Here is a 9718-nt window from a genome sequence, read left to right on the forward strand (position 1 = left end):
GACCATCCTCACAGATGCCGGCGCACAGTGGCTACGGGGTTTACAATACTTCACGAGGCAGGCAGCAGCTTCTCTCCTGATGCACTTGCGGAGATAAATTCAAGGTAATCTATATAAACTCAAGCCTTTGAAATTGCATACCGTCAAAAAATTCAAACAATTACTCTAGCCCAGCCAGGAGGTGGCTGTTAGATGTTCTTCTTATGGAAAACAGAATTATAAGGGAAGGGAAAATGTTTCATAAATAAAACTCAGAATGGCAGAAGAAGCTGGAGGGAGGGAAAGGCAAGAGAAAAGGAATCCAAAGGTTCACCATCCCCAGCTGAGTGCAGAATGGGGCTCAAACATCCAGTGTCTCCTTAAGGCTCGAATTCATTTTAGTCCAGTACAATTTCCAGGTAATTTAATTGGCAAAAGGCATCTTTCAGATATTTTTAAATCTCAGCCTGCCAAGTTCTTGGTGCTGAAGGAGGAGGAGAAAAAAAATAGCCAACACACTCTCTTAAGGTCAAGGTGTTGTAAAACAAGGGCCAACCACAACCATTAGCACTTGAGGAGAATGTAAAATCCAGGTCAGCCCAGATAATTGTTAGCTTGTTAAAACACAAGTACCCCAGGCTGCACCCAAGCCCTAGGACCCAGGAAGTTACAAGTGGCTCAATCATTCATGCTTCTGGCCAGGCGCTGTCCTAGGTACTGTACTTCTGGCCCATTTAATTTTCATAAGAAGTCCTTAAAGAAGATCCGATGAGTTCTGTAGGCTTTTGGGGGGTGGGAGGATAGTATAGTAGAGGCGGTGCTGATTAGGAACCTCAGATTAAGACAGGTTAAGTAATGGCCCAAAGGCACAAGGTCAGACACGGTAGAGCAGGAATTTGAAGCCAAGTTTCCTGGTCATAATGTCCCAGGTCTTTCTATTTGTAGCACATGTATGGCCCCGAGGAGGAGAATATGGCTAAAACAGAAGCTGCAGAAAACAGTGAAAAGAATTGGGCTCTGTTTCAAAAAGATTGTGTTTAAAACCAGTCCTGCCACCATCTAGCTGTGTGTCCTCAGGCAAGCTATTCAACCTCTCTGAATTTAGATTTCTTGCCCTCATGTCTGTGTTCTGTATTCTATTTGAAGTCAAGTTATGCAATGATCAGGTTCTCCCTTTCTCATTTGGCTAGAGGAGGTTTTCCTTGCCCCTGCTCTTCAGGATTAAATAAGAGAAGGTACATACAGCACCTAACACAGAGCCCTTCACATGACAATGAGAACTATTTTTTTCCCATTTCTGTGAGAATCAAATAAGATACTATATTGTACAGCTGGTAGAGTGCCTGGCCTACTGGCCTATTGTGAACATTCCATAAATAGTTTATTATTATTATTATTATTATTATTATTACTGAACTAGAGAAACAAATGTGGGAACTCTGATACACAGGTTGAGCAGAACCAACAGTAAATGAGCAAGATTTTATTGAGCTTTGTTGTATGCCAGGCCCTGTGCTGGGCTCTTTCAGCCATAATAGAATCAGTAATCTAGGTGGAGAGTCACCTAGATTTTTACATATAAAGATTAGCAACAACAACAACAACAACAACAAAAAAGATTAGCAACAGAGAGAGAAGAATATGGGAATAGCCCTATTCTTAACTCATTAAAACTACACTATATTAAAAAAGAAGGGGGGGTTAGCAATAATGCAGGATGTAAACTCCCTCTGAAGATGCTTAAGAGAAATCACAATGAAGCCATCATTCGTTGCCACAAAGGCATGATAAAGGCAACATAAGAAAGTGGTTAAGGCACAGATTTTGAACCAGATCTATCACTACCTAGCTGTAAAAAGTTGAACAAGTCACCATGCCTCAGTTTTCTCATCTGTAAATTGGGACATCTGTATGTCTCAGTGTTTTAACCACTAAATGATATAAAGTGTTTAAAGTGTTTATGGTTAGCAATAATAGCAAATATTTATTAAGGGTCTTCTCTGTGTCATGCATTTGGTGGAAACTCATAGAAAAAACTCACTCAATGTTGGCTGGTGTTATCATTAAGCAATAGAAAGATCCAAGTTGCCAGGGACCAGAGGTATGAATTTTTAGGTGAACTAAAATAAAAAACCAAATTCCATCCCAGAGACATTACTAAGCTGTTATCAAACATTAGCTAATCTGGATTGATACTGTCCTGGGATCAGTGTTCTAGGCTTTTCCTCTTTTGTCTCTTTTACACCATATAATACGATATAGACACACCCAGATTTTAAAAACCATGACCTCCTTATGAATCCTGGCAATAACCTTTTATTGAATCACCTACAGCTACAGCATAAGATGTTATTATAAGAGCCAAGTGGGGGTGAGCTTGAAAGTGCCCTGTTCTAAGGACAGAGGTCCCTTAAGAGATCAGAGCTAAGATCCTTAGGAAATTGTAATGAGTCTATTGGCTTATTTGTCCCTGACCCCATAACTCCTTCTCCCAACATATATTCTCACCATTATAATGCATAAGCTGGAAAGGAACCAGAAATGTGCCCATAAAAGTGAGGGCTATGTTTCCCCCTATTTCCCAATATCTCTCTGGGATAAGACTGGGGCCCTTTAGCTGGTGAAGAGAGAGTTTAGGATCCCAGTCTGCTTGAACTGCATCTGTTGTACACTTAACAGTGAGGGTCAGAGTGCAGAAATCAGTCCCAGCTGAAAAGGGCTGGGGGAAGGGGTGCTGTGCACCAACCCTCTATTTATCCTCTTTGATTTTCCTCTAGGAAACCACCTGTGTAGTCCTCAGAGGGAAAGGGAAGAATTTCAACCCCAGTGGGAGCTATGACCAGATAGTCTCCCTTCCCACTTGGTTGGAGAGTAAAACAGAAGCAATTGACTGTAATTTAAAAAGCAGAAAAGGAAGCAACCCAATTGTCCATCAATGACTGAATGGATAAACAAAATGTGATACTACATACACAAAATGGAATGTTATTCAGCCTTAAAAAGGAATGAAGTTCTGACACATGCTACAACATAAATGGATGTTGAAGACATCGTGCTAAGTGTTATAACCCAGTTATGTAAGGACAAATACAGTATAATTCTATTTATAGGAGGTATCATGTCCGATTCATGCAGACAGAAAGTAGAGTGGTGGTTGCCAGGGGCTGGGGGTAAGAGGGGCATGATGGAGAGTTATTGTGGAGACCCATTGTTCAATGGGTATCGTGTTTCAGTTTAGAAAGATGGAAACAATCTGGAGATGGATGGTGGTGATGGTACATAAATGTACTTAATGCCTCTAAAGTGTACACTCAAAAATGACTAAAATGGTAAGTTTTATGTCATGTATACTTTATCACAAGGAAACAAAAAAGGGAAAGAAGAGGGTAAGGCTGTTTAAACTCCTTTTGCCAACTGACACACTGGTTACTTCCTATGTTCTAAATAGATCAATACAGGTCTAGTCCAAAGTCATATTTCAAGGTAAAGATGTAGTGATTCGTATACACTGTTGGAAATAGCTTTTAAAAACCTATTCCAATTTCCCCTTCCCACTGAACTTGTTCTTAAGATGAAACTCCATTTAGGTGGGGAATCTCATCTGATCTTTTTTTAACATGGCCTTTAGTTAACAAGGCAAAGGTATGTCTCTACACTTCTCCCAAATCATCTACTGGAATTGGCTTTGTGGAAATCATTCAAATTTTGAATTTCTGCACAACTTTTACCTAGACATTAATAAATCTTCACTGTGATTGTCTTCTAACTTTCCATGGCCAGTGGCTTAGCAACCTACACTCCACTCTGTGGGAATCCTGGCTGGGAGAGCCGATCAGGAAGGAGACTTCCCATAAATGAGCTGGCTGGATGCATTCTCTGAGGTAGGCAATCCCACAAACAAGCAGAATTGGGAAGAAGGTGTTCAACAGAGTCCCTGAGTGAAGGAAAGCAAAGTACATGTTTGCCCACTAAACATGTTAACAGCTCTATGACCTACTTAGACAAATTTTGAGGCCTGTTAAAATCCCTAACTTACTGCCAGAAACCCTAATCTGTTAGTTGAAGACCTCATACTCATATTGTGCTAATGCCCCATCTATATTCAACATTCCCCAAACATAGAGTATCTACAGATACAGAGTCAGAGAAAACTGGATAGGCAGGGTGACAGGACTAATTATGTAGGAGGTATGTGTGTTTGTGTGTGTGTGTGCGTGTGCATGCCTGTGCGTGTATTTTTTTTCCCACCAAAGTCATCAAAATCTCTGATAATTTATTGCTCCTTCATAGTAAAACTAGAAGAGACTCTTTACCCTGGCCTACAGTCAGGGATGAGAGGGGCACCTTGCTGTCTCAGTGGGTTAAACATTGCCGTCAGCACAGGTCCTGATCCCGAGGTCCTGGGATCAAGCCCTGAGTCAGGCTCCTTGCTCAGCAGGGAGTCTGCTTCTCCCTCTGCCCCTCCCTCTGCTTATGCTTGTTCATGCTTGCTCATGCTTGCAAATGGGCACACACACTCTCTCTGAAATAAATAAATAAAATCTTAAAAAAAAACAACTTCTAAGGAAAAAAACAACCAACCAGGGATGGGAGTGGAATGGATATCCCTGAATGAAGCTATAAGGATATCATGGTACATGAGTCACCCCAGAGTCTTCTGGTCCTAAAACTACTCTTGAATAAGGAGGAACAGCAACCTCCTCAACCAAGACCTTTGTGGATGGAGCTAAATTTCATGGCATAAGCACAATCACAGTGACCTTTCCTTTCCCTTTCCCTAGTAAGTTTACACAGGTACTCTTTCCTCACCTCACCCTCCTCGAGCCCAGATGGGCTCCACTCATCAGGTGACCAGCCACTTGAATGCTCACTTCCAAGTTTTTAATAGAAATTTCAACATCATCTCCATGTACTGTACCATCTCCATGCACTGTACCATCAAATAACAGGTCAGCTCAGAGGTAGAAACCTGCAAGGGTTCCCGTGGTTCCTATTTGGATTTGGTTGTGGCTTGCACACACCCACACACACTTACACACTTGAAATGACCACTTGACTTTCTAACTCCATGACCATAAATTTGGATGAGGAATGCACCCTTCTCCCACTCTCTCAGCCACCCAGTAACAATAGCCTCAGACCTCTTAAATGTTCTCTTAAAACTCTACTATAGTCCACATGACCATCTATTAAACAACACATTAAGCAATGTATATTTCCACTACAAAAAGTAGCAGTGAAAGCCATGGTGAGAGAAGTCAGAAAGTGATGGTGTTGGGGGAGGGAAAGAGAGGAGAAAGAAGAACAAGGGAAATCTTATATATTGTGTTTGGTTTAGTGGCTAAAGAGGTGTATGCAGTTGTCAAAACTTACTAATATCAATACTTAAGATTAGTACATTTTATTATATGCAAACTATACCTGAATTTTTAAAAATGTAATAATGACACTCTCCAGGTAAAAGATGGCAACCCACAGTTGTGGAGAATAGGGCAGGATGCCAACCTTTTATTTTTCTCCACCTTTCTTGACATCTCTCATCTCCCCCAGATCTGAAAGGCAACCCAGCAGAGTCTCCTCTACTCCATGAGGGGGGATAGATATGAGAATACAGTGGCTTTCTCTCCAAAATGCTGGCCAGATGTGAAGACTAGAGCCACCAGGGGAGCAGAGATTCTTGGATGTGGGTGGGCTTGCATCCAGCCTCCCACTCCTCTCCTGGGGTTTCTATAGGTGCTCAGAACTCAGCCCTCCCCTAGTCATCCTCCCCACATTCTGAGCCACAGAAGACTCATGCTACTCCCAGAGAAGGCTCAGAAGAGAGAAAAGTCATCAAATACCTAAAACCAAAATATCCATGGCAATGTGTCCTCAAAGGATGCCTTTAACTAGGACAAAGTGAATGTGGCAATCAAGTGCATGACCTCAGTCCAGCCTAGAGGCCACCAGCTGGGTGTTCTCTTTTTACAGTAAGTCCAGAGAGCTCTTCCCCTGGCTCCTAGTCATCTTCTTTGTTGAGGACTGAAGGCCAGAAATACCTTGAGATTCTCTTGATTCTCATTCTTCACCAGGGAGAAGCCACTGCTCTACACTGAGTTCACTAAAAGGTCTTGGTTGCAAATCTGTCCACTGGGGAGCAATACATCTCTGCTCTCCCTCATATGAGCATCTCTGCATTTCACAGGTGATGAAATATTAGGAGACCAGAAGTTCTATTTCCGCTTTTGCTACCCTCTAGCCTAGCACTTTAAATGCCTATGTCTCCCCATTTATTAAATGGGCCCAGTAATGACATGGAGCACTTCTTTCAGAGAGAATTTAAGGGCATTAATGAGATAATGACCACTAAGTATGGTGACTTCAGTAACAAATGGTGGCTTTGGATAGGGTCCACTGCAAGGGCATGAATTTCTTTTAAACCTTCAGGGATATGTCATGCAGAAATCTATCCACTTTCTTTTTCAAACTGGAAAATTTCAAGGATGAGAGGAGTTGGGAGAGTTGAAATATCAATGAGTCAATGTTGGTTTCTGATGCTCTGCTTTGTCTATTTCAATCTTTTTTCCCTACCATTAAAACATGTGATTTCACTATTTTGCTCACTGCATTCCACTTTCTGCCATTCTAGGGAGATGCTGGGATTTCTGGATTCAATGGCAAACATAGTCGGAAAAAACTCAACTGCAGTGTCATTTCACTGGGAACTATGTGTCTCACCCAGAAGACTCCCCAACCAGACAGAGGCAGAGAGTATTTTTTTCAGTTTGGAGGAGGGGCCCAGAATGCTGAATTAAAAGCAAAACACAGAGACACCACCTTAGGGTTCACTGGGGGTGGGAAGGAGTGAAACCACCTATTCTGACTCTTAAAGAAAGTGACCAGAAGTTTAAATGATTAGGGGCCAATTCAAGACAAAGTTTACTCTTACCAGAAGCCACATCTCTTTAAAATTCCCCTTGGGATGCTGGCTTCATGGAAACATGGATGATTGAAGGAAGTCCCCAACACCACTTGTTGAATGACCCCACCCAAACAGCTGTGGGTGAGACAGAAGGGCAGGGGGGTGCAGACAGATAGTGTCACCAAGGCAAAACCAAAGCAGATGCAGGGAATTGATTTAATATATTTCTGAGGGGCAGGAAGCAGAAGAGACAGAGCAGTACCTTTCCAAAAAAAAAAAAAAAAAGTAGCAATGAAGTTAAAGCAATGATGAGCCCATCTGTGGAATCTAAGTACTGGAGGACATAGCACTACCTCAAGCCTTTTTGAGTCAGGACTGGTCTAGGTTCTCTTCTGCTTCCCCAGATGTAAGGAGACAAGCCTTTCTCCTGAGCTGTCTTTCACAGGCAGAAAAAAAGGACAGAACAGATTTTGTCCTCTTTCCAACCACACATAGTCAAAGATAAAAAAAAAAAAAAAGTCCTGCCTCCTTGTAAATGTAGTATAATCCACATTGACCACCTCTCTAAAGCTCAAGACACTGACACTTTACTACCACCATTGAAGTCAGGGGGATCTCAGCCCCCAAAACTACCCCAACCTGATGCTCACCTGTTGTACCTGCCCACTTACCACAGATTTACACCAGGAGAGAAAGTGAAAGGTCAGATTGGGCTCTTCACAACAAGAACCCAGAGATCCTAGGGAAACTGACATTTAAAAAGCCACCTCTTCCAAGCTCTCACAGAGGAGCATAACTTTTAACTCTACCCCCACTCCCAACCCCCTCAGGCTTCATTTGCAACACTTTCCCTCCGTGGTTTGTCCGGAAAGAGTTAAAGAAGGTGCATGGCTAATTCCCCCAAACCCTCCCTCTTATCTACATAGAAAAAGAACAGCCCTACACAGAGACACACAGGAACCCATTGGCAATTTAACTCAGACCTCACCTATCTTATGCAACAGCACACACACACACACACACACACACACACACACACCCGAAGGCCAGAGTCCACATCCCCCTTTAATTTGTTAGAAACCTACGCAGAACCCGGCTCCACTGGCAGCTGTAAGATAGATGTAACCTTAGTGCCAAGCGCCTTGCAGGAACACACACAGACACACAGGAACCAAAAATGCATCTCATAGCTCTCCGTGGTGCTGAAATCACGCTAGCAGGGAAATCGAAGGAGAGCAAGTGCGCTGGACTTACCCGGCTGAGGGTGGGCGGCAGGGGAGCGAGAGGAGCTTCCTGCGAAGAGAATTCTTGTCTGTGCGGCTGGAACCAGCTGATGCGCTCACCTAGAGAACCCACCTCTCTCCCTTTTCTTCCCTTCCTCCTTTTCTGGGAGGAGGAGAGGAGGCTCCACGAAAGAAATGAAACCCAAGCTGACAGGGCTAGAGTGGAAGGAGAAAGAGGAGGCAACAAAAATAAGATTAAAAAGTCAGGTGGCTTTACTCCACTGGTGGTAATTCCTTGGGTCAGGGGGGACCCCTCTTTTCTTGTTTTCTGTGTCTGTGCCTTTCTCCGTCTCTGCGTGTTGAGCCAACAGCCTTAGCACAGTAGGTTCCTGCCTCTGACGTGAGAGACAAGGAAGCCTGGGACTGCTTTGCTGTCTCTCTCTCACGCGCTCTCTTTTCCCCTCTTGCTGAAATTTCAGCAGCATGATATTTTTTTTAAGCCTTCGTTTTTTCCATCCCCCTACAAGCAGCCCCCTAGTGGACAGAAAAGAAAAGTATCCTGGGTCCTCTTGAACAGTGCAGATTCAGACACAGGAGCAATCTTCGTACTCACAAACTCTTGGGGACTGCTTTTGCACACATAGGGTCCTACATAGCCAGTCTTCTTCCTGGCCAACCCAGATAGGAAGAGAGGGGGAAGCAAAGGGAGCGGGAGAAGTCAGGAGCTTTTGCAGATTCTTTGTCCACAATTGCAGAAGTAAAGGGTGGAATGAGGGTGGGGGAAGTGGCTGGGGAGAGAATGTCTTCTGAAAGATGAGTTGTGGGGGGTCTCAAGTGCTTTAAGGTCATGACTCAGCATGACATCCTTTGAATAGTCAGAGTCTGCAGCCAGATGAGCTATGCCTATACTTAGGATCACCCAGAATTGGAGTGCTTAAACAGGCAGTGAATAGAAGGAACCAAGGATAAAATATCTAGCCACCACCTCATTTGATGCCCTAATATGGCTTTTCTGGAAGCTGGTAAGAAAAATATATTGGAAGCCACAGCCTGAGATCATCGCAGAGATGGAGAAAGAAGCAACCTCTTTGAGCATCCATGCAGAACTGTGGCAAAGAAGAGCCATCAAGGGGTCACTTCTCACAGGCTCCTAAGGGATGTCTTACACTTTTTTTTAAATGTATAGTCTCACAATCTCCTGGAAAGAGTCCTAGTACTTACATCTACAAAGTTGAGTTCTAGTTTCAGACCGCCACTTGCTTACTGGACATTTTGCTTCTTTATGGCTCAATTTCACTATTTGTAAAATGTGGATAATGCTGCCCCCTCCCTACTGAATAGAAATGCTGAGGGATTGGAATGGTATAGAGACATAGAACTATAGAACTGGCAGGGAATTTAAAGGTAATCATATCAAAACACTTTTCTTATGTTTAATTTATACCTAACAAATAATAATAGCTAGCATTAATAGATTATTTAGAAAGTGTCAGGCACTGTTCTAATCCCTTACATGTATTAGCTCGTTTAATATATATTATAACCCTGTAATGCAGATGCTACTATTACAGCTTTATAGACCAGGAAACTGAAGCACAGAGGGATATAATTAGTT

At 42.9% G+C, this 9718-nt stretch overlaps 1 protein-coding gene across 1 annotated transcript in view; it reads right to left on the bottom strand.

The window, feature by feature from the left end:
- TNR (tenascin R) overlaps nt 1-8229 on the bottom strand; it is a 403205-nt gene extending 394976 nt beyond the window's left edge. The window contains exon 1 of the mRNA XM_055319547.1: nt 8135-8229. The gene's annotated coding sequence lies outside the window, so the exon portion shown is untranslated. The remainder of the gene's footprint in view (nt 1-8134) is intronic.
- Between the last annotated feature and the right edge of the window lie 1489 nt (nt 8230-9718).

This window comes from Nyctereutes procyonoides, unplaced genomic scaffold (assembly GCF_905146905.1).
Source record: "Nyctereutes procyonoides isolate TBG_1078 unplaced genomic scaffold, NYPRO_anot_genome, whole genome shotgun sequence".
In the NCBI taxonomy this organism is placed as follows: Eukaryota; Metazoa; Chordata; class Mammalia; order Carnivora; family Canidae; genus Nyctereutes; species Nyctereutes procyonoides.